General features: G+C 44.5%; 1 protein-coding gene across 4 annotated transcripts in view; it reads left to right on the top strand.

The window, feature by feature from the left end:
• Positions 1–21,919, top strand: part of GRAP2 (GRB2 related adaptor protein 2) — a 68,290-nt gene that overhangs the window by 14,647 nt on the left and 31,724 nt on the right. The window contains exon 1 of one of the 4 annotated variants that reach the window (XM_086712215.1): positions 8,635–15,307. The exons of the other annotated variants lie outside the window; for them this stretch is intronic. The gene's annotated coding sequence lies outside the window, so the exon portion shown is untranslated. Of the gene's footprint in view, positions 1–8,634; positions 15,308–21,919 lie in introns of those variants that run through there. 4 annotated transcript variants of the gene reach the window in all.

Raw genomic sequence — 21,919 nt, 5'->3', positions numbered from 1 at the left:
AAAAATTACCTGTCTGGTTACTTTAATTCATCTTTGGGCTACCATCGGCAGACATCCCCTCAATCCCTAATTCACGACACCCAGAGCTACCAAGAACATTTAGGGTAATAAAAACAAAAGAAAATGGTTCCTTTCCCCTAAGGAACATACAAGCTGTTAGGGAAACTGGGCAAATGAGAACCACGGGGCCCAACTCATGCCGAGGAGATAACAGAGCAAGTGGGGCAAGGAGGACTTTGTAGAAAGAGCTTTCTGGAGGAAGGGCACCTGCAGGAGAGGGAGGTGGCTTGATGAAGAGGCATAAGTGTATGCACACACTTGCATCCTTCACAGAAATCAGGGGAGGAACTGGGTCTTCTTCGCTGATGACCCATTTATTTTATCCATTTACTTATGTTAAATGACAAGCGTTGAGAAGGCTCTCATGGTTTTTTTTTTTTTTTTTCCTGGAGGAGCCAGAAATGTTACTTCTGCCACTAGAAACCGTGCCTCGGGCTCTTTCCCCAGATAGCCCACTCTTCTCTCACTTCCAGTTATGTCCCTAAATCGTCTTCTTCAAACGTTGATATCCTTGGTTCTTGTGACTCCTCTCCCATGATGGGATTTTGCATCCATCATCATTCTAAGTGCCCACCTCTGACGGACTCCAGTTGAAGGTCCTGCCTACATCATGGTGCCCAGAATGGGACAGAGCGCTCCAGGAGCCATCTGGCCAATGCAGAACACCACAGAGTCATTGCCTCCCCTGCTCTAGACCTTATATTTCTATTAACATGGCCCAAGATTGTATTAGCCTTTTTAGCATTTGTGTCACACTGCTGACTCATACCGAAATTGTGGTCAACTAAAACCCATGAGTTCCCATGCATTACTATTAAGCCAGATCTTCCTTATTCTCTACTTACGCTATTAATTAAACACACACACACACACACACACACACACACACACACACACACACACGCCTAGGCACAGAGGTTTAAATGCAAAGACATTTATCCCTACCGTACTAAGTCATATTGATAACAACCTATCAAAATATTTCAGGGGCACCTGGGTGGCTCACTGGTTAAGTGACCGACTCTTGATTTTGGCTCAGGTCATGATCGCACGATTTGTGGGATCAAGCCTTGCGTCAGCACTATCAGAGCAGAGCCTGCCTGGGATTCTCAGTCTCCCTCTCTCTGCCCCTCCCCGCTCCTGCTCTAGCTCTCTCTCTCTCTCTCTCTCTCTCTCTCTCTCAAAATAAATAAATAAACATTTAAAAATTATTTTAGAGCTAGCAAACTAGTACTGTCTCCCAGCAGGTATTTGTTGCTGGCATAGCTAGTCTCATGTTGGATCCCCCAGAACAGGTCTCAAAAAGGATCAGGACTTCATTATCTTCTTCCTATCAGTGAATTGTCTGCAGCCCTGGACAAATCTACATCCTTAGACAGATAAGTGAGCCTCAGTCTGTCTGACTTGGGAAGAAATGTGAACGGCCATTTCCTTCCCAAGGATGTACAACAGTGAGTCCGCTGTCTACAAAACTCTAAGTACAAGTTCCTTAGAGGCGTATGATGCGAGAGGAGGAAAATGTTATTTCAGGCTCTCAGCAGCTTTTGTAAGATTTGGTTATGCTTACCACTGTCCGTTATAGTAAGTAGCATTCATTGCAACTGTTTTAAACCTGTAGCTGAGTGGTCTGATTTGGGGCCGTGGTAATATCTTGGGATGTCAGTACAGTTTCAGTGCAGTTATTTGTGATTTGAGTAAACATGATAAGGTGTATCTGTTTGGTCGCAAAGCTTGGTTTAAAGCGATTCTTCTCTCTCCATCCCCTCCCCAGCTGCATCCTTACCCCAACCTCTTCCGTTAGTAAAATAAGGACTTCAAAGACCTTAAAGTTTAGGTTTCTGTCAGACCTTTGGAAACCCCTAAAAGTCTTACCAAACTAGCTTAGCAGATCATAGGTTTTCTCTCCCGACCAAAGCAGAGAACTCACAATAACTTGTATAACATGTCTAATTTCCAGCTAATCGAAATGTTGCATTTCAAAACTCACACTTGTGAGCAGTTTTTTTTTTTTTTTTCTTACAGAAAGGTGCAGGGAACATCCGCATTTTCCTAATCTGTCACTCTAATGCAAATTTTAATGTTGCTCTCATGACCTTGTAATCATTAAGATTCAAAGAGCTCCTCCCCTCCCCCTCCCCAGTGATTTTGATCTATGGCATCGCTATCAACTATTCAAACACCAGTGTTGATTCTACCTAGGAGCCTGTTAGAAATGAGGGTCTCAGACCCTGCCTCAGAATCGCAATCTGAACTTTAAGAAAATTCCCCTGGTAATTCTTATGCACAATAAAATATGAGAAGAACTGCCCTACGGTACAGCGTTTTCACCCCACTTTACCCAGCATCCGTCTTGTATCATAATACAGTTGTAAAATTGCATTTCGTGTTGATTAGGAGTTTAGAGTAGTTAATTAAAATTTTACCAGATTTAAAGAGTTTATATACACCCAACTATTTCTCAAAGTATATATCATTGGCTTTAAAATACTCTTGACTTTCTGAGTTGTTGTTGAACAGGGGTTGTCAACAGAGAGCTATTTGATATCCCCTCCCTGCCGGGGACACCTGGCAATTCCTGGAGACATTTTTCGTTGTCATAATTTGGGGTGGGGTATGCTACCAGCATCTGGTGGGTGGAGGCCAGCAATGCTGCTAAGGATCCTACATTGCACAGGACGGCCCCCTTAGCAAAGATTTAACCAGCCCCAAATGTCAATAGTAATAATGTTGAGAAAACCTGTTACAGAGGTATATAGTTTGTAGGTAAAGAGTCAGACGTGCAACCATACATTACACAACTCCATGGGAAAATGGAGCTTTGTGGTATGTCACAACACGGCCAGAGAACAGATAGGCTGGCGGTGGCCTGAATGATGATGGTAGGGACATGGGAGGAAGGGAGTAGGGGATCCAGCCACAGGTGAAAAGAGACATCTAGAACACATGGTCACCAGTGCTCCGTGCACAAAGACAGTCAGCTTTAGGGAACAGGGATGGGGTTCAGAGACGGGACACCAGAGATGAGCTAGGGGGAGGTTGGAGAGACACAAAGCTTCAGTCCTAGAGTGGATACTAGATATGATCCCCAAATGATGTTAGGCCTGGAAAACAAGAAAGGATTTCAGGTGTTAGCCTCGGAGGACACAGTGGATTTCAGGTAAATCCAGTAAAACAGGGACTTAGGAGCAAGACAAAATCCCATTCGCTAGAATTGGGACACCTCTGAGCCCGGCTGCTGCAGGGGGTGACCTGAGGCAGAGTTAGCCAAGCGTTCAGCCACAGTGAGCTTCTTAAATCCCTCCCAACCGAGAAAAGGCTTAGTGCTGAGTTTACAGTATGGTAGACTCGCAGGAAGGGGTCAAGTGCTTCCAGCTATGGAGAACAGTAGGCAAGGATCAAGCCAGGTCCTGACACCAGCTGGTGAAAAATCATGGGAGAAGAACTGGAATAGAGCTTACAAGGTCCTTGGGGTCATTTCCCTGCTGCACCGCACCGAAATCATTTCAGAAAGATTATCTACTCTTCAACTGTAAAATTTCCAGAGAAGGATGTCTGAAAGATCGTGTTGTATAATCCATCTCAGTCAAGCTTCTTCGCCATTCCTAAGCCCAAATCCCCTTCGTGAGATGTAAATCGGCCTTCTTTCATCCAACCAAGGTGGCTATGTGCTAACATTCAGTATGCTGAACAACCCAAGAATGGCTGTACCCAGCCTTCTCTTTCCTAGGGTAAAGGATCTCCATTGCATTAGCACGGCACCCGAGGATCCTCTCCCCAACCTCTTAATCCCTTTGATATTGTCTGGAATCCTCTCCAAGTCCTGCCTGCTTGTGATAGTCACCACCAAAATGTATTTAGTAAATGTATACTGCGTGCTGACTGCCCCTTTGACAATAGAAGGCAAAGAAGAGAGAATCTAAAAAGATACATGTTGGGTTTTGTTGGTTTTCATTAGCCTCTTTTGTCTCTCGAAGGAGTTGTCATTCTTTGCTGAGTTCATAGTCCAGTTGGGGTGAGAGTCCTTAGGCTAAGTTCCACTGCAGAAAGTCTTCTGCAAATACTTTCACTGTGACCCTCACCTGAGGACAATAGAGTACGCTATCATATAAAATAGCTCCGATGTGAATTTAGCTGTGAATAAAACTGGGATAAATGCATTTGTTCAGTTCCAGAGAAGGCATTATACTGCCATGTGGATTTTGTTTCAAATGAGCTGCAAAACAAAATTCTTTTCCACAGAAAGGGATTTGTTCAAGTGAATTCGCTCACTTTGCTGCGACTGGATTAATTTCATTTCACATCATGTCTCTAAGTAGAAAAGTAAACTGATTTGCATCAGGCTAAATGGATATGTTGATGTACCCAAAGTCAGTAAGACTCATTCCAACTAGATTACAGCAATCACGGTGTCCTGGTTGTTTTAGCTTCTACAAAGTAGTTGCCAAAGTGCGCTGCTTCGGTATGTGAGAGGCAGTTTATAAAGTCACCATAGATGGAGATGTTGCAGAACGAGAGACAACATAGAGGCATCAAAAGAGATGAGCATTTCTCCCTTCCTCCAGGTTGACCCACCCTTTCACTCCTCGATGTTACAAAAGAATATTCATTGTATTCTGTACCCGTGTTCTAAAAGCCACCATTTTATATTTTTGAGTTGTGCTGTTAGCACTGCTCAAGATACACACCCAACACCCACTCGTGGTGGCACGGGTATTGACTATGGGCTTGCTGAGTGTTCGGTACTGTGCTAAGTACCACCACCCACCCCCTAATGGACCGCTACCCTACATGCTCTCCATCCTCTCTACCTTCTGCATCACTCATTTCCAAAGCCACAATCCCATCATCCTCCGGCGACTCTCCATCGCTATCTATCTCAGGACCCTTTCTTCCATTTCTCCCAAATTGCTGACTGTATCCTGGTGTGCACTTCTAACACAATAAGGCTGCTAGTGGAAATTTTTCTGATTTCTATAGCTAGTAGTTTCTATAAGTAGTAGTTACTTTCAAAGGAAATAGCTTGTGGAGATGAGCCTGCGGTGTCACAGGGCTGTTATGTGGATCAAACACAATAATGTGGATAAAAAAGCCATTTATAAATTGTAACATGCTCTCCAAAGGTAAATTATGACCGTATTACATGATTTTAGGGTTTAAAAAGCAGCTGGATGATATATAAAAATTCAGTAAGACTCAGTAGCACAGTTGGAAAAGGAAATGAGAGAATTTAGGGCATTGACCTCCCTATCAATAAGCCAGAGGCCCCTCAACGTCTTTTACAGCCAGAGCACGCCCATTTTGTTGAGAACATACACCCGGTTCCAAGGACCATGTCTGCTCACCATTCTGGAACAAGGCCTTCCCTCTTGCTTGAAGCTACCCCATCCCCCACATAGCCACCTTCCTAAATCCAAGCCAGCCTTGAAGGGCTAGCCCCAGACCTGCCCCTTCTTCCTAGTCCTTCCCCAGACAGAATCAGTCTTCCTCCCCAGCACTCATGTCAGCCTTACTTATGAGGGGTTCGATCCCCTCAAATAGACTGTGACGTGCTGAAGGGCAGGATCCATGGTAGCATCTGCCAGGCCCTCCCCTACCAGTAACAACGCAAAGTAGAGTTGTCAGAGGCTAAAAGGGGATTCCAGGGACCAAAAATGGCCTCCAAAAAAGGTTTTATCCCCAGAGACTGGTCTCAGACATGGAAATATTTTCATTCACGTAACCCATCTAAAATGGAACAGGGCCTATTAAAAAGAGTCACAAAGACTCCATGCGTGGTGGGGTCATAGAGGCTTTTTATTACTCCTCTTTGTCCTTGCCTGTACATTGCAAACTCTTACTTTGAAGTGAGTTAAGTAACTTTTATTGTCACCTGATTTTTAGCCCTGAAGTTTTCCTGTAATTTAAATTATAAAAATCATTCTTCACTTCCAGCTTAGTTGTATTTTCTCTACTGAACATGGTCCCCCTGAAATTGTTAGTTCTTAGACTATGCTTCACACAATGCCAGATTGCATCACACCCTTATTGAAAGGATCTCCTTGTGCAGAGTGTGTGTGTGTGTGGGGGGGGGGGGGGGGGGGTTCTTGGAGGATGAAAAGCACCAGTTTTTAGCACATTAAAAAAAATCCTTGAGCTGTTTTGTTATTTTAATACTTTATCTTTGGCAGAGCAGAAAGTCTTTTTTAGGAATTATCTCTAAAACGATTAGCCATATGACTATTGCCAAGTACGTAATAGGTGCTCAATAAATATTTTAAAAATAGATTAAAATACTATGCACTTCAAAATGAAAGATAACTTCAGTCCATCTAAAACAGAAAGCAACGGGTATAGTTTCCAATCGCTCCTCTTTTGTGTTCATTAGAAATCACAGAGGGGCACATGGGTGGCTCAGTCGGTTAAGCATCCGACTTTGGTTCAGGTCGTGATCTCGTGGTTCCTGAGTTCGAGCCCCACATGGGGCTCTCTGCCGTCAGCACAGAGCCTGCTTCAGATCCTCTGTCCCCCTCTCTTTCTGCACACCCCCCCCCACCGCTTATACTGTCTCTCTCTCTCAAAGTAAGTAAATAAATAAATAAACATTAAAAAAATTAAAAAAAGAAGAAATCATAGAAAATGGGGAAAAGATCCAACACCATTATGGACTCTGCACTGATGAGAGCAGATGGTAATTTTGTGGATAGCGGTTTGATGCGCAATTATTTGAGGGATTTATTGTCATCACGGTTTAAAGCTGTGTCGTTACTGTATTACAAGATTGGCCCAGAGCCCTCATCTGATACCAAACTCTCCAGCCTCACCTCTGCTTTTTCATCAGCAGTCCACGCCCCGCTTCTGTCAAACTCTGTGCCGCGGTCCTGGCACGGACCCCAAACCTAAAACTCCAGCCAACTCCTTAACAACACACGACCTCCCTTTCACCTGCCAGATGCCTCTTGTTCGCAGACACTGCACCCTGAAATCGGGGGCTTTCAATGAGTTAAAAAGGGAAATATAGAATTACCTCGCTCTACCGGTATTTTAAGTGTTCTTGTAGACTTAATGAGAGCTCTTGTATAAAACCACTTGAACTCTTTCTTAAGATATGCTCATTTTTTTCTCTCTTTGATTGAGCTGTTGACCTTCTGGATATAGGACCAGCTATTACCTCGAGTATGTTTGGAACTATTCTTGCCCTAACCATTCTAAAATGTAATTAGCATTACAATATTATTGTAGGAACTCATCCCCTTGGGCTGGGATCTCATTAGACAGCACAGACCGAGCAGACTCGTGCGTGCCTCACACTCAGGGGGAAAAATCTCTAAGAAAAATCCATGGCATTGGGGGGAAAGTTAAAACTGGTGATTTCGTGAGCCCTCTCTTGCACATTTCTTTGATTTGTCTAAGGATATAAACAGAGAGAGGACTGTGGTTCTTCTGTTTGAAAAACGAAAGCAACTCTGTTTTCTCAGAGCTCTGCTTATGCAATGTGGCTGTTCTCACAGCTCTGGGTCAATCAAAACCCTAAATAATGCATTTTAGAACTCTGGCTTCTCCCTGTAAGAAATGCATCTCATTTTAAGGCATGATCCCATTCACACTTGCAGCCACAGATGTTATAGGGAATGAATATTTTCCAGGGGGTAGGTAACAAATAGGGGAAAATTGAGGCCCAAGCAGGTGTAATACTTCGTGGGTTATTCACACTCTTCCTTGAACATTCTCCACCTCTCCCCCATAGAAGATTTTCATTTTCTGCGTTGAAAATCATTTCATGCTGCCTGCTCAGTTATTTCAGTACGTTTCCTAACTTTTGGACCAATCCCAACTGTTATGAAATCTTATATGAATAATAATGAAGCTCTTCATTCCTGGGGATCCTGAAGGTTATCATTTTCGGTTCATCGCAGGGCGCTTTGGATGCCTCGACCGAGTCCTAAATGATTGGAACCTTCAGGACAAAGCTTGCCTGATTCTGCCATTCACCTCCTTTATGAGTCTATAATGCGTTTTAATGTGCAGAGATATGTCACATAAACAGTCATTTCTCATTATTATAATAACACTTTTCCTTAATTGCAAAAATATATCTGACCTGAATTTATTCTTGTCATGGCTTGTGTGCACAAGCAGAGTCTTGTTTGCCTCTACATTATATTAATAATGTATAAATTAGCTTCCCAGTGCTGCCCAAATAAGAAACAGAAAGGATTTATCTAAATCATGAAACGTGAAATGAAGCTAACGCTTTGTTAATTATATTTTAAGGGCAGTCTTGGCATTAGGTAGTGTAACAAAATTTAGGCCTAATTTTTGAGAGAAGATAACAGAAACCCCACTCAATTAAAAAACATTTGTTTAGCACCGACTGTGCACAAATTCTGAGAGGCAAAAGAGGCTAAGACAAATAAAATTGGCCAATTCAGTTCTATAGCCATAGCTAAAAGGCAATAAAGGGCAAGGTAACATAAGTGTTTTGATTTAGTGTCAGTTAGCTTAAATATATTAAATTGAACCATATGATGGGGCGCCTGGATGGCTCAGTCAGTTGAGCCTCCAACTTCGGCTCAGGTCATGATCTCATGGTTAGTGGGTTTGAGCCCCGCATAGGGGTTGCACTGAGAGCTCAGAGCCTGGAACCTGCTTTGGATTCTGTGACTCCCTCTCTCTCTGCCTCCCCTGCTTGAGCTCACGCTTGTTCTCTCTCTCTCTCTCTCTCTCTCTCTCTCTCTCTCAAAATCAAATAAACATTTAAAAAAACTTAAATTGAACCATATGAAATTGACAATGTCTGACCATTTTTCACCAAAAGAAGTGGCAATTTCATACGATTCAACCTAATATTAATGCACTCTTAAAACGTACCAGGTCCTAAAACATTAGACTGTTCATTTTCTTTCTGTTTTTTAAATTAAATTATTCATTTCAAGCTGTCATTATTAGAAAATCAATACAAGGTAAATACAGGTCAGAGATTTTACTCCTGTTTTTTTATTTTTATTTTTTGTAGACTCAAAATTAACAAAAGTTTGTAGTTTTAAAGTGTCTGATTATATTAGATATTTCTCTTTATTTGCTTTAGAGTCATGGACCCTGCTACCTGTCCTTCCATTCAATTTTTCATGCCATTCCCACTGTGATCTTCACGCAAAACCATCATCTCCGTTCCCTTCTTTTCTGCAGAAGTGGATGTTTGACTGCAGAAAACTCCACTTTTTTGAAATATTTCTCTATAGCGGATTAAATCTAATGTCCAGTTTGACCCAAACTTATAGGTTCCCAAGAAATCAGAACAAGTTGCCATTCACGTATGCCACTAAATCCATTCTTCTAATTCCTTCAACATTTAACAAATAGTTACTGAGCACCTATTTTGCACAAGCATTGAAACTGGTCCTCTGCCAAATATGAAGTTGTATCAACAAGGATGTGTGCATTAATATAAATACAGATTTAATGCTAACTCAATACCAGGCACTGCTCCAAGCACTTGACATGTATTAATCTATTGAGCCCTGCCCAAGGGGGTGGGTACCATTGTCATATCCATTTTATAGATGGGGAAACAGACCAGAAAAGTTAAGTGAGCTTCTAGAACCCAAACCCTTAACCAAGGCACCAATAATTTATCCAGTCATGGTGGGGGACCCATGTTAAAAAGTGTTTCTCCCAAACTATGGCCCCTAAAATCTGACCAACTCCCAGAGCCTGCAGATGCCCTAAAATAGTAAGTACCAACCCAGGCAACTCGTATACAACATCAGAAAACATTTGTACCTAACCTAATGGGTCTCCTCCCAGCTCAGGACACTGAAGCATGCCCCCTGGAGGCCCTCAGCACACTCCGGGACACACATGCTGACCTACACATTCCTGCCGAGTCACATCTTAACCCAAATCTTATCACAACCCTGCCAAAGGCCAGGCACTATCAAGAAAATGTTCACCCTTCTTCCTGTTAGGCCCCATGTGTGAACACTGATAACAGATCTAAATTCGAAGAAAATCAACAGAAGTCATCTCAGTCAACCTGAAAAGTGTAGTGACTCATTCACACCCTTTCACAGGGCTCCTACTGGGCGGCCCTGGTTCCCCGGAGCAAGCCTCCAGGCATCCTGCAGCCAGGGCACAGCACGAGGACCCGAGGAGCCTTGACTTCCTTGTGCTCAGCATCTGAGTTGCTCAGCAAGCTGCCCCTGTTCTGTGCTGCCCATGACCCCCCTGCTTATGTCCCCAGGGCAGGCTAAACAAGGTTGCCTTGGAAAAAAGAACAGAGGAGATGCTGACTTTTCAGCCCCAAGAGTAAATTCCATCACTATGGAGCTAAAATCATAACATCTAAATTTGACTCGACTGGTGTCTGCTCTTATAAATACACACACACATGTGGATGCTTAAACCATGTGTGCGGACTGCCAACAACAAAACAAAACACAACATCTCATTAGAAAGACGAGCTGGTAGACCAACTCACTAGAACAAAGAAAAGAAAAGCAGGTACTCCAATTTCACCAAACACACACACACACACACACACACACACACACACACATTGGTGTATTGAAGCCCATGAGAAAACTAGTTGCCCTGGCAATGAAGGACAGTTTACGTGCTCAAGGATTTTCTTGTTCAAATTTAAAGGAGCCACAGGAACTTATTGAGCTTCCATGGGCTAAGTTTTAGGTCTCCGTCCTGAGACGAGGGTCTGTCTGGCTTCTATTTCAGCCTCTAGTAAAGCTGTAAGCAGAGTGGGTAAGAGCAACAGCTCAGGGGCCAGGCGGCCCTGGCTGGAGCGTCAGCACCACCATTTCCCAGCTGTGCCGCCCAAGTGAGTTACTTAACCATCAGTAATGGCGCCTCCATCTCCTCACCTGTAAAATGGGAGAAATACATCCAAAAAATGGACCTGCCTGGGTTGATTGTGAGGATCTGGTGAAATAACACATGGTAAAACATTTGGAACGATGCCTGGTTCTGAGCAAGCCTTCCATAACATGTGAGTTATTTGCAACAATAACTTGAAATGACTTCCCCGCATCCCACCTGAAACTGACTTCTTTGTTTTTACCGTATGTCTCCCAGCACTGTAATCCCATTTTGTCTCCTTTTGTGTGCATGCAGAGGGAGGATGTTTAGCTGTCCTTGGAATACAATCTCTCCTTTCGTTAAGAACCATTATTAAGTCTCTTTAAGTTTCTCTCCTGCAGTAAATGATCCAGATGACTTAATCGTTCTGCTTTACATGCTTTAATCATTTATTTGAACTTCTCAACCATCCAGATTTAGTACACACAGAAATATCATCTAGGAAAAGTTGGTTTCAAAATTCCTTATCATCTGCAGCCCATGAGCTCAAATGTTTAAAATCCATTGTTTGTAAGAGCAAACTAAAGGTCTTTACCGTATTAGTCAGTTGGTTTTCCTCTGTCACATTGCCACAGTCACCTCATTCTCATCTGCATAGCTCAGCACAAGCCAAAACAGAAGAGATGGAAGGTCATTCGTTCATTCATCAAATGTTTATCGAGGGCCCACTATGTGCCAGGCACTGTGCTGTGCTATAAAATTACAAACGAGACCCTCTCTACTTGGAGAAATTTACAGCTTAGGAGGGAAGATACAGAAGTAAACAAATCATTGCAAAAATCTTCCATTAAATGATGTAGTTGACTGAGAAAGTGCCAGGATACCCTTGGGGCAGAAGGGAGGGAGAACTCAGCTCTACTTGGTGGGTCTGGAAAGGTTACACAGAGAAAGTGACTTTGGAGCCACGTTATCGAGTGGCAAGGATTGGAAAAAGGAGGAGGAGAGTCTTTGGGGAAGATGGAACACCTAGGAACAATCTGAACGTCATGTCACCCGGGAACCTTCCTTGGTGCTATTATGACTGGGGCCTGGGGTCTAGGAAAAAGACAGAGACACAAGGCTGCCCACCCTTTGGAAAGTCAGTAGGGAATGTCAAAGTCACGTGTAAAGAGTAATCTATGTATTCTTTACTAGTTATTTTTTAAAATACCTCTTAATATATGTGACATATATGAGCTAAGATAATATTCATGGAGGAGTCTTTGTTTTTAATTTTCTAGAAATTAATTTTCCAAGTACAATAAAATGGTAGCATTATTTCCATTATTTATGCCTGGCACAGTATGTGTCTACTTACTTGTTTACTTATTATCTGACCCCCCACCCCCGGCCAGAAGACAATCTCCACAAGGTTAGGGACTTTGCCTCTTTTGTTCACATCTGCTTCCGCAGCACCTAAAACAGTGTTTGATTCATGATAGGTACTCAATAAATATTTGTGGAGTAAATGAATGAATTTCCATGTGGGTAAAAAGAAACAATCATATCCTTTGCTAATGAGGAAAGAGAGACCCTGGGACTTAAAACGGTTTTTCATGAACAGATCCAATTTGCAAAACTGGAAGTGAAGTTTAAAAGCTATTTTTCTTTCTGAAGCTCTGCTTCTGGGAAAATCACAGCTGCCAGCTTAGATGGTGGTTTTAACTGCCCAGTTACAAATTCTGCACAGTTGTACATATTGGCAGAGCTCAGCTTCCTTAAATGCTCTTGGATCACTAAGGAAATGGTGATTTTCCTTATTGATTTAACGCCATTTCTTCTTTTGTGAAAAATCCCATGCGCTGCTCAATGGAACACGTACAATAAAAACCAAACATTGGGGGCCAAAAATTAAGTAAGTCTCTCGTGTTCCTCTTCAGTCGTGTGATGCTAAACCATTTCTACTTTCAGGCTGGAGGGTTCGACCGTTTTCCCTTTTAAATTTAGCAGAGTGATTATTCCTCCTGGTGGATTGCATATATGCGCCTTTTGATCTGTGAAATAGCTCGTTCCTGGGTGAACTTTAAGCTCTGAAGGAATGCCTGGAAAATACTGTTTACGAATCCTAGCAGAAATGTTTCACATTCTCTTTACTCCAAAATGGTGGCAGCAAACCACTCTCTCCAAGATTTTTCAAGAAGAGGGAAAAAGAACTTCGGGCCGCAGCACTGTGGTAACAAAATGATGATCATCCCTCCCACGGATTTTACTCAATGGTCTCCTAGAAGCTATCGTGTAGGAAAGCCATCATCAGCAATTATTTATCACGAGCAGGATACTGAGCTAGGTCCATAGACTACAAAGAGGGAGGAGGCTTGGTTCCCACCCTCTGGAGCTGACAAATTAGCTGGCGAAGTAAGACACAAACTGCCAAGTGAAATTCACGGTCACTAATGGACAACATAGTGTCACACAGGATTCCCAAGAGTCCAGAGATAACTAGACAGCGCCTCTAGAGGAGATCGTCTTGAATTTGAGTTGGACCTTTAGTGGGGGTCTGGAGGAAGGAAAAGCAGGAGGCAGGAGGGTGGGAGACAGGCACATCAACAGGCAATTATAAGGCACTGCCATGCCTTGTAGATGGTGTCACGTAGGCCATGCATGGACGCCATTGCCGGGGGCCCCACCTGGCTGAGGTGAAGGTTGTAGCAGGTAGGGTACGGGACAGACTGGGGACGGCCTCGGATGTCACTCTCAGAACTTAGTGCTTGATTCTATAAGGAAAGAGGAGTCATCAAGCTTTTGAGCAGAAAGGATATAAGCTAAGCGGTGCTGCAGAGAAATGTAATCAAGCGGGGATCCGTGCTGTGCATTTAATTGGGGGTTCTTCAGAATTGAGATAATGAGACCCTGACCTAGGCTGGGGACAGTAAGATTATCTCCATCACACGGTACATTCCTGTGCATGCTTCTTAAGGATTTCTGCCGCATCGCACTCAGTATGCCTGCCTATCTCTGTCCTGTAAGACAGCGATGCTGTGATACTGCGTGCTGCTCAGAGGTGGCCTCATTCCTTCAGAGCCCCATGGTTTGCACAGGGAACAGGCCCAGGTGTGGTCTCTGCACAAACCTCAGAGCCCACAAAGTCCACATCCTCAGTTTACTCATACAGAAGCCAGCTCATGAGTGACGGGTGTGGGACATGACGGGATCTCCTTACTGCACTTCAGCAATGCTTCCAAAGCAGGTCCAAAGTCTGCTTTGGGGTGTGTGTGTGTGTGTGTGTGTGTGTGTCCACATTCTGGCACCATCCAGAGGAATTTGGGTCCTAAATGAAGTTGAAGCTCCTTTCTTTACTCCACCCAGACCCCTTCCCTCCAGATCCTGCCTGGGCTCTACTTTATTTTTGTCAACTCCTGGCCTCGGCGCTTTCCCAAAACGCCCTCCAGCTTCTAGCCCTCTGCTCACACCCTGCTCTTTCTCATGTCCTGTCCTTGACTGTGCCACCCCTTTTGGAGCGCTTTACAGCCCCAGCTTAAGTCTCACCACCTTCAGGACACCCCTCCACAGACACCACTGTCTCAGCCCCTGCCCTAGGTAGACCAAGGTCTCTCTCCTGAGAGCTCCACGCTACCTTGCCCGGGGCGCTCTTGCCGTGTCCCCGTGGTGTCTTACAATTGCCTGTTTACCTGCCGGACTCCCACCTTCCACCGTGAGCTCCCTGCGACCAGGGACTGTGGGTACCCGTCACTGAACACCCAGCATCTAGCACGTACTAAGGCACGTACTGGCACTTACTAGGCATTCCAATGCCTGATGAATGAATGAATGAATGACATTCACCTTGCTGGTGCATTCATTCATTTAATAAACATTTAGGAAGCAATTGCTTACGATCGGCACTGTGGTCGTCAACATTTAAATGTCAAAATATACGACGGCACTCAAGTTCCAAATGCTGTGTGCGTAAATTATGCATGTGGAATGAACATGCACACACAGCAAAGACTGCCTCCCTCGCTACAAATACCAAAGCTAGCAAATGCAGTAAACTGTGTACCAGATGTCCCTGAAATTGACAAAGAACCGAGAACCAAAAATGACAGTTAGCTCCATAAGGCCTGTAGAAGAAAAACGAAAAGAGTAAAAGAACAAAAGAACCTCCAGCAGAAGGAAGTGGCTATGGTTTTCTTCTATGCACTAGAGCTGGGGGTGGGGAGGATTTCTACAAGCATTCTATGCTGGGCAGGTTCATGTAAGCCTGAGTTCCTCAAGGGTTGGCTCTCAGGAGCTGTTAGGAAAATTCATTGCCATGCACGAGTCAGGGGACTGTTTTTTATTCCACCGGAAATTGTTAATGGGGACTGCATTAGTGGCCCCTTATTGTTCTGCCTGATGGAGAGACAGCAGGTTCACCCAAGCAGTTCTGGAACCCTGATCGCTGCCAATTAGGGGAGTATTGTCTGGCTGACATAATCAAGTGAGTATAAATATATTTATTGTGATTGGAAGGGGGAAGGGAGACAGCGGAAAGATTGAGGCAGAAGCTGCCACCCCTTGCCTGGCTCCAGCCTGGATCAAACTGAGCATTTCTGTCACCACGTGCTCTCAGTGAAAGTGGTCACTGGCTTCCTGAGGCGGAATTCACAGTCGAGAATTCAGGACTAACTAGAATTGTTTTTCCCAGAAGGGGCCCTGTCTCTCCTTATTTTTTGCTCCTCCCTCCTTCCCCTTTTTTCATGTTCACTTCTGTGGAAGCTGAATAGAGAAGAGAAACCAGATGCTGCGTTGATCACATTTTAATTCTGCCCTGTCTGCCATGCGACCCCCACTTAGCTTATCCACAGTTCAAAGCGATCGCAGACAGAACTCACTCCCCTCTCTGCCTCCCTGACGTACGAGTCTGTCTGGCACGGGGTTTATTTCATTGTCGACCGTGGAACTTTTGTAGGAATATCTGTCATGTGTCTCAGAGCTGGGGTTGAAAGACCCTGATAAAAATAGTTTCCTGCAGCGGACTGATATGGGAGGGATTTCTCACATCTAAACGGCTAAAAAAAGGAGGCACGTTTAGTCACATCTGGTGACATTCTCGTCTGACTGGAGAGCAGGGTCTGTGTAAGCATCTGCACAGATTTAAAAATGCAGGCTGTATCCCCAAACAAATGGCTTGGTCGGATACAAATGGCCGAAACACATTGTCATGGGGAAGGTCAACAAAAGCACTGATACCTGGGCTGAATTTCAATTCTGGTCAACGCAGGGCCAGTCCGTCCAACCCATGACTTTTGTTCTCTCATCCTTGACTATCGTATAACAGCATTTATAGAGCCGACTTGATTTCAGCTCTTTTCCTCCACACTTGACCTGTGAGTGCTGCTCTGTTCTTGGCACCTGCGGGCGGGAGACCCTTTCCAACGGCTACCACAGAGTAAGGAACCCCTCCCCCCCCCCAATTCTTTGTGTCCTGTTTGTTCCCTGCAGCCCATAGTTCTTCACAACTGCAAATTGCTCTCAGCCTGTCTTGACTTTGACAGGAACGATTTTATTACTGGTAGCACGGATATGACACCTGACAATATAAGGCAAGGTGTAGATACACAAAGTAAATTTATAGAGATCACTCAGCCTGAAGGCATCTGACCACCCTTATCCAGCCTGTTCCTGCTAAATTCTTCCTTCTTCAGCTGTTCAGGAATTGCCAAGGCCAATTGTCAAATTCTTTTTACCCAGCTACCAGAAATAAGTGTTTTGCTGAAATTTCAAGTCTTAATGGACAAAACACTTCATTTTTCTGTTTTCTACCTCTTGCCAGATGTATCATTTTTGGAGAACCAGAGCTCATTTATCTCCAAGGGAGAAAAAAAGTCATTCCATATTTACTGGTTAGCAAATTACCACTGAGAGTAAAAATACAGAGGAACTCTCACTCTGTTAATTAATGGGTTATTCGCCTTGGCTGAACCCTGGCTGATGGACAGCCACTGTTCCCTTCAAGTTGGCTTAATTTTCTCTCGTTGGTTTTTGTTTCCTTCTTCGTTTGATGCTGCTTTTGAGGACTGTGCCTGTATCCTTTGGGTCTATTTGTTTTGTAGGCCGGTCCAGTTAAACCCCTAGCATTTATTGAGGAACCTGTCGTATCGGGTACTGCGGATTCCCCTGAAATCCTCCCGGCATGGAAGTTGGATGGAGTCACTTGTGCTAACTCTCCTAACCCATTGGTTTTCTGCTGTGTAGATGGGGCATGAAATAGCCATCTATCAAGAGATAGCGCCATGTCAGAAACTGAGGCTGGGTTCTGTAGTCACGGAGACCTGGGCCATACAGCAGTGCGATTTGGGGCACCTTCCTGTCTCTTCTGACTCCTGCAGCCCTCACTATAGATCCTGATGGGAACAGCAGAACTGTCTGTTCTTCTGTACTTTGCTGTTCTCCATAACAAGATGGAGCCAAACAGGCAGTGAAGAGTCTGGTCTGACCATGTGATGTTGGTACAAGTTACAGACAGCTGTAAGAAGGTATTTGGGGCCTGGGCATTTAGGTGGCATTTACTATTGTATTTGACGCGTGTCACTTAGTTACAGGGATAAACCCTCTTGAACACACATGAAGTTCTGGACCTGATGGGGCATTAATTACATCTCACCTCATTTTGATTCTTTTTACTCAGGGTGCTTCCTACTAGGAAATGATCAAAGAAAAGCCAAAAGTCCCCTTGATAGCATTACGCCAATGTCAGTTTCCTGGTGCTGATACCATGCCGTGGTGACGTACAATGTCACCCCCATGGGAAGAAGATGAAGAGGACAGGAGACAAATTTTTGCAACTTCCCGTGGGTCAATAGTTATTTCAAAATAAAAAGTTTAATGAGAGAGAGAGAGAGAGAGAGAGTATGGAATGGCAATTGGAGAAATGGGTGCTCGTGTTGGTTTTTACTTCCTGGCTGAACAAACATTTACATTTTGTTTGCCTCTTCCTCCCCTTTTTTGCATCTCGATCTTGTGAGCAGTCAGCCATAAAAGGGCTCATTTTTCTGTAGAAGAGAAAAAGGAAGCAGAGGGGCCAAGAGAACCCCTGCCAACATTGGGTTAGAAGGCCTACTTCCTGTCTTTCCCCACTCTCTTTACCTACACAAACTTACCTTCTGCAATCACAGTCCCTTCGTCCTTCCTTCCCACTTGAGAGGAGATACCTACAAGTGAGCCCCTCCACCTACACGAGATGTCCATCCCTTCCTTGTGTTTCCAGAGCTCAGTCCTTGTACATAATCGCCCCATGTGAGTTCCTTCTAACCCTGGTTTAATAACCACCTGTCTGGCAATAGCTTCCAACTTTATATGTCTGCTCAGACTTTTACGCTGAGATCCACACCTATGTATCCAACCCCTGACTAGGAACCTCCACCTAGATGTTTCCCAAGCCTTTCAAACTCCTTCCAAATTATCTTTTTCCTCCGATGGTCCCTTAACTCTGAGAATGTTATCACCGTCTACCGTATCATCAACAGCAGAAATGGGAGAGCCATTCTGGACCCACACTGGTCAAATATGGTAGCTGCCAGCCACGTGTACTATTCAGTACTTCAAATACGGTCGGTGCAAATTAAGATGGGCTGTAATTATAAAGTACACACCAGAGTTAGTCCAGTAAAAAAGAATGCACAATATTTCAGTAGTACTTTGTATTGATTTCATGTTGAAATGATAGTATTCGGGATGTATTGTGTTAAATGAATTATTAAAAATGAGTTGTTGTTTTTTTTAATGTGCTACTGAAATATTTAAAGTGGCATATGTGGCTCGCATTTGTGGCTTGCGTATTTCGGCCGGAGAGCGCTGCTCTAGACTCCTTTCTGCCTCTCAGCCACCGCCAATTAGTCGAAGTAATACACCAGGGACAATATTAGTGAAGTGCACAGGCTGAATTTGAATTCTGGCCCTGCCGTATCTCGATACACGTGAACTTGGGCAATTTTGTTGCCTCTTTGCTCCTGAGTTTCCTCATACGTCAGATGGGTATAATAACAGGACTTACTCCTCAGGATCTTGCAAGTGTTAAATGAGATAACACGTAAAGCACTTACCCTGGAATCAAAACCCAATGTCAAGAGAAGGAGCACAGTCTCTCACTGTCAGATTTCAGGCCCTCACCGTTTCTGACCACTGCATTGGTTTGGCTGTCTGGAGTTCCACCTCGCCCTCCAGTCCTTCATGCTGCACCAGACTGAACATTTCCGAATGCAAATGTTAGCAACCCTTTCAGTGATTCCTCCTCACCCTTGGCATAAAGTTCAACGTCCTTGGCAGGCTGTGCAAGGCCCTTCATGATCTGCCCCCCCCCCAATCACCAATCCCATCTCACGCCAATCCACTATGGTTATAATGAACCAGATGGTCTCCCCAACTCCTATTTACATGGATCATTCCCTCCATCGGTGATGTATGTGCCCTCGACCTGTCTGCAAGGCTCAGCTTATTTGTCATCTCACTCGGGAAGCTCCCCCTTGTCTCTCCTGCACCTGTACCCTTCCCAGGGGGGTTAGGAACTCTCCTCTGGGCTCCTCAACCACTTGAGATTTGGCTCAACTGATCTCACTTGCTTGGTCAACTTGTGTGTCTTTCCATCAAGACTGGGAGCCAGCTAAAGTCTAGGACCGCTCTCTAATCCACTCTGGATCCCCACGGAGCACAATGACTGGCACAAAGTGCGGCCCAGTAGATGTCTGCTGAGCGAATGCATAAAGCATAGGAGATAGTCCCGAGAGAGGTAAGGAGAGTGAAAGCCCGGTGAGGTCAAGCAGCAGAAAATCTGAAGACCAGACTGAGGAGAAATCACCACTCCTCGGCCATGCAGACAGAGTTAGCAGAGAAAAGGGTCTGGACAAGTAGTCAGTAATGGAGGATTAGAAATAAAAGAGAATAAAAAAGAGAAGATGAAGAGGGGAACAGAACCCCATTTGGTACCACTGGGGGTTCAGTAGCTTCCTCTACAGTGGCCAGGAGGAGGCAAAGCTCTAGAAAAGCACAAATCATATTTAAAAATAATAATAATAAAAAAGGATGATGTATCAGCAACCAATTCAAGGATTATTTGTCATCGGGACTAGAGACACAGATAATATAAGTAAATGTCAACCTGGTGACTATGTGACAGGACTACTAATAATTCACTGGGGCTGGTGCCCAGGAGGTTTTTTTTTACTGTGGTGCAAATGCCAAGCGTGGAAAAATTTGACAAGTTATAGATACGAGAGAGCAGATAGTGAATTTGAGAATAACGATGTGAAATGCCAGAATAATCACAAGTATCTGAATACGTAAGAAGGCTTAGAGGATTCCTGCTTTAACACAAATATGGATTACAAGAAAATTCACTTACAGAAACTGAAATTCCAATCTATAAAACCCACTTATCAAAACACGTAGTATTTCAGAACGCATAACAGGAAGAGCGTGCTTTTTGGCCCACACAACATTGAAAGTGGCAAATAACACACGAAAGGCAGAGAAAGTGGGAAGTATGACATTTTGTGGCTCCCCGCATATACGAATGAGAGAATATATGCTTCTACATGCCAACCATAACGTTCACAGGAACACCTAAAGGCTCCATTCCAAGATGGCGGGTCTCATGCCACAGATCGGCCCGCTCCCCAGTTTTTATGTCAGAGACCTAACAGGGCAAGCGTTGTGTGATGTGAAGGGCAGCAGAGAGAATGGACAGGACAGGGTGGAAAGGTCAAATGATTGCTTGCCATTAATCTTAACAAGGGACCGTCTACCACTTTGAGATTCCTGTGGAGAAGGTAAACATTTGGGATATACTTACACTAGAATGTTTGTCTGAAATTCAAATGGAACCGGGCATTCTGTATTTTATCTAGCGACCCTACTTAGTGAGGGCTACATTTCCTCGCTCCTACTTTCCGTGAGCCACAGCCTGTCTCAGTCATTGTTAGCTATTGTGGAATATGCACAAAGTAGTGGGAGCTAGCAAGCACGGAGTGCCTCCTATGTGCCAGGCACCATTCTAAGTGCTTTGGGTGGTATTTCAAGTATTCAGATATCTTCACTAGAACACTAGAAGGCAGGTATTGTGATCATTCCTGTTTTAAAGATGAGAAAACGGAGACCCCGAGAGATTAAATAACTTCCTCAGGATCACCCAGATAGCCGGTGGGACAGCCAGGACTCGAATTCTAGTAGCCAAACTCCAAAAGGCCAGGTGCTTGCCCACCTCACTGAATGTGGCGGCAGCACCAAGCAAGGGGTAAATACGCCGAGTCCCCCAGAAGAACAAGAGAGGAGAAGAGCATAGGGTATGACAAGGGCAGACCCCGAGTCAGGTGTAGAAGGAACAGTTGCAGTTAGACCCGATGCCTTTGTTTAAGTTGGAAAAGTGTGCCCCTAACTTTGGGCAGACGCAGCCCCACATCAGGCCTCAAAGTTTGATAGAAGAGCGCCGGTTGGATTTTAGCCCCCACGGCAGGCTGAGCCACAGGCCCTTGTGAGTAAACAACCTGCACAACGGTACATAGCAACCTGAGTCAGGTGACGGAAGGAAGACCACTGCAGAGGTGAGGATGGAGAGGGAGTGCTTGGAGAATAATGAGAAGCCATTTCCTAAGGCATGTGTGCATGGGTGTGTGGTATTCTGAAGTCCATTTGGACTTAGATCCCCATGGGATGGGGAAGAGATTGCTGAAGACCTAAAATGGCAAGAGGAGAGTCTTAAGCAGATCTGGGAGGTAGTGCGACAACATGGCATCGATCCTTGAGTGGGAAAATGACTGTCAGAAAGTGTGAATCAGAAACCTTCAACACCCAGGAGTCCTTGTTCTATCAAGCAAGCAGGAGGGGGGAGAGGGTGAATGGGGGCATGGTAGACAGCAGCCTAATTAAAAGACATAAAAAGGGGATGCCTGGGTGGCTCTGTCGGTTGAGTCCAACTCTTGACCTCAGCTCAGGTCACGATCTCACTGTCGCGGGTGGAGCCCCGCATTGGGCTCTGAGCAGAGCAGGGAGCCCGCTTGAGATTGTCTCTCTCTCCCTCTGCCCCCCTCCCCCACTTGCGTGCGTGCTCTCTCGCTCT

The sequence above is a fragment of the Puma concolor genome, chromosome B4 (assembly GCF_028749965.1).
Source record: "Puma concolor isolate L17-30 chromosome B4, mPumCon1.1.hap2, whole genome shotgun sequence".
NCBI classification, from domain to species: Eukaryota; Metazoa; Chordata; class Mammalia; order Carnivora; family Felidae; genus Puma; species Puma concolor.
This window is presented reverse-complemented; position numbering and strand designations above follow the sequence as displayed.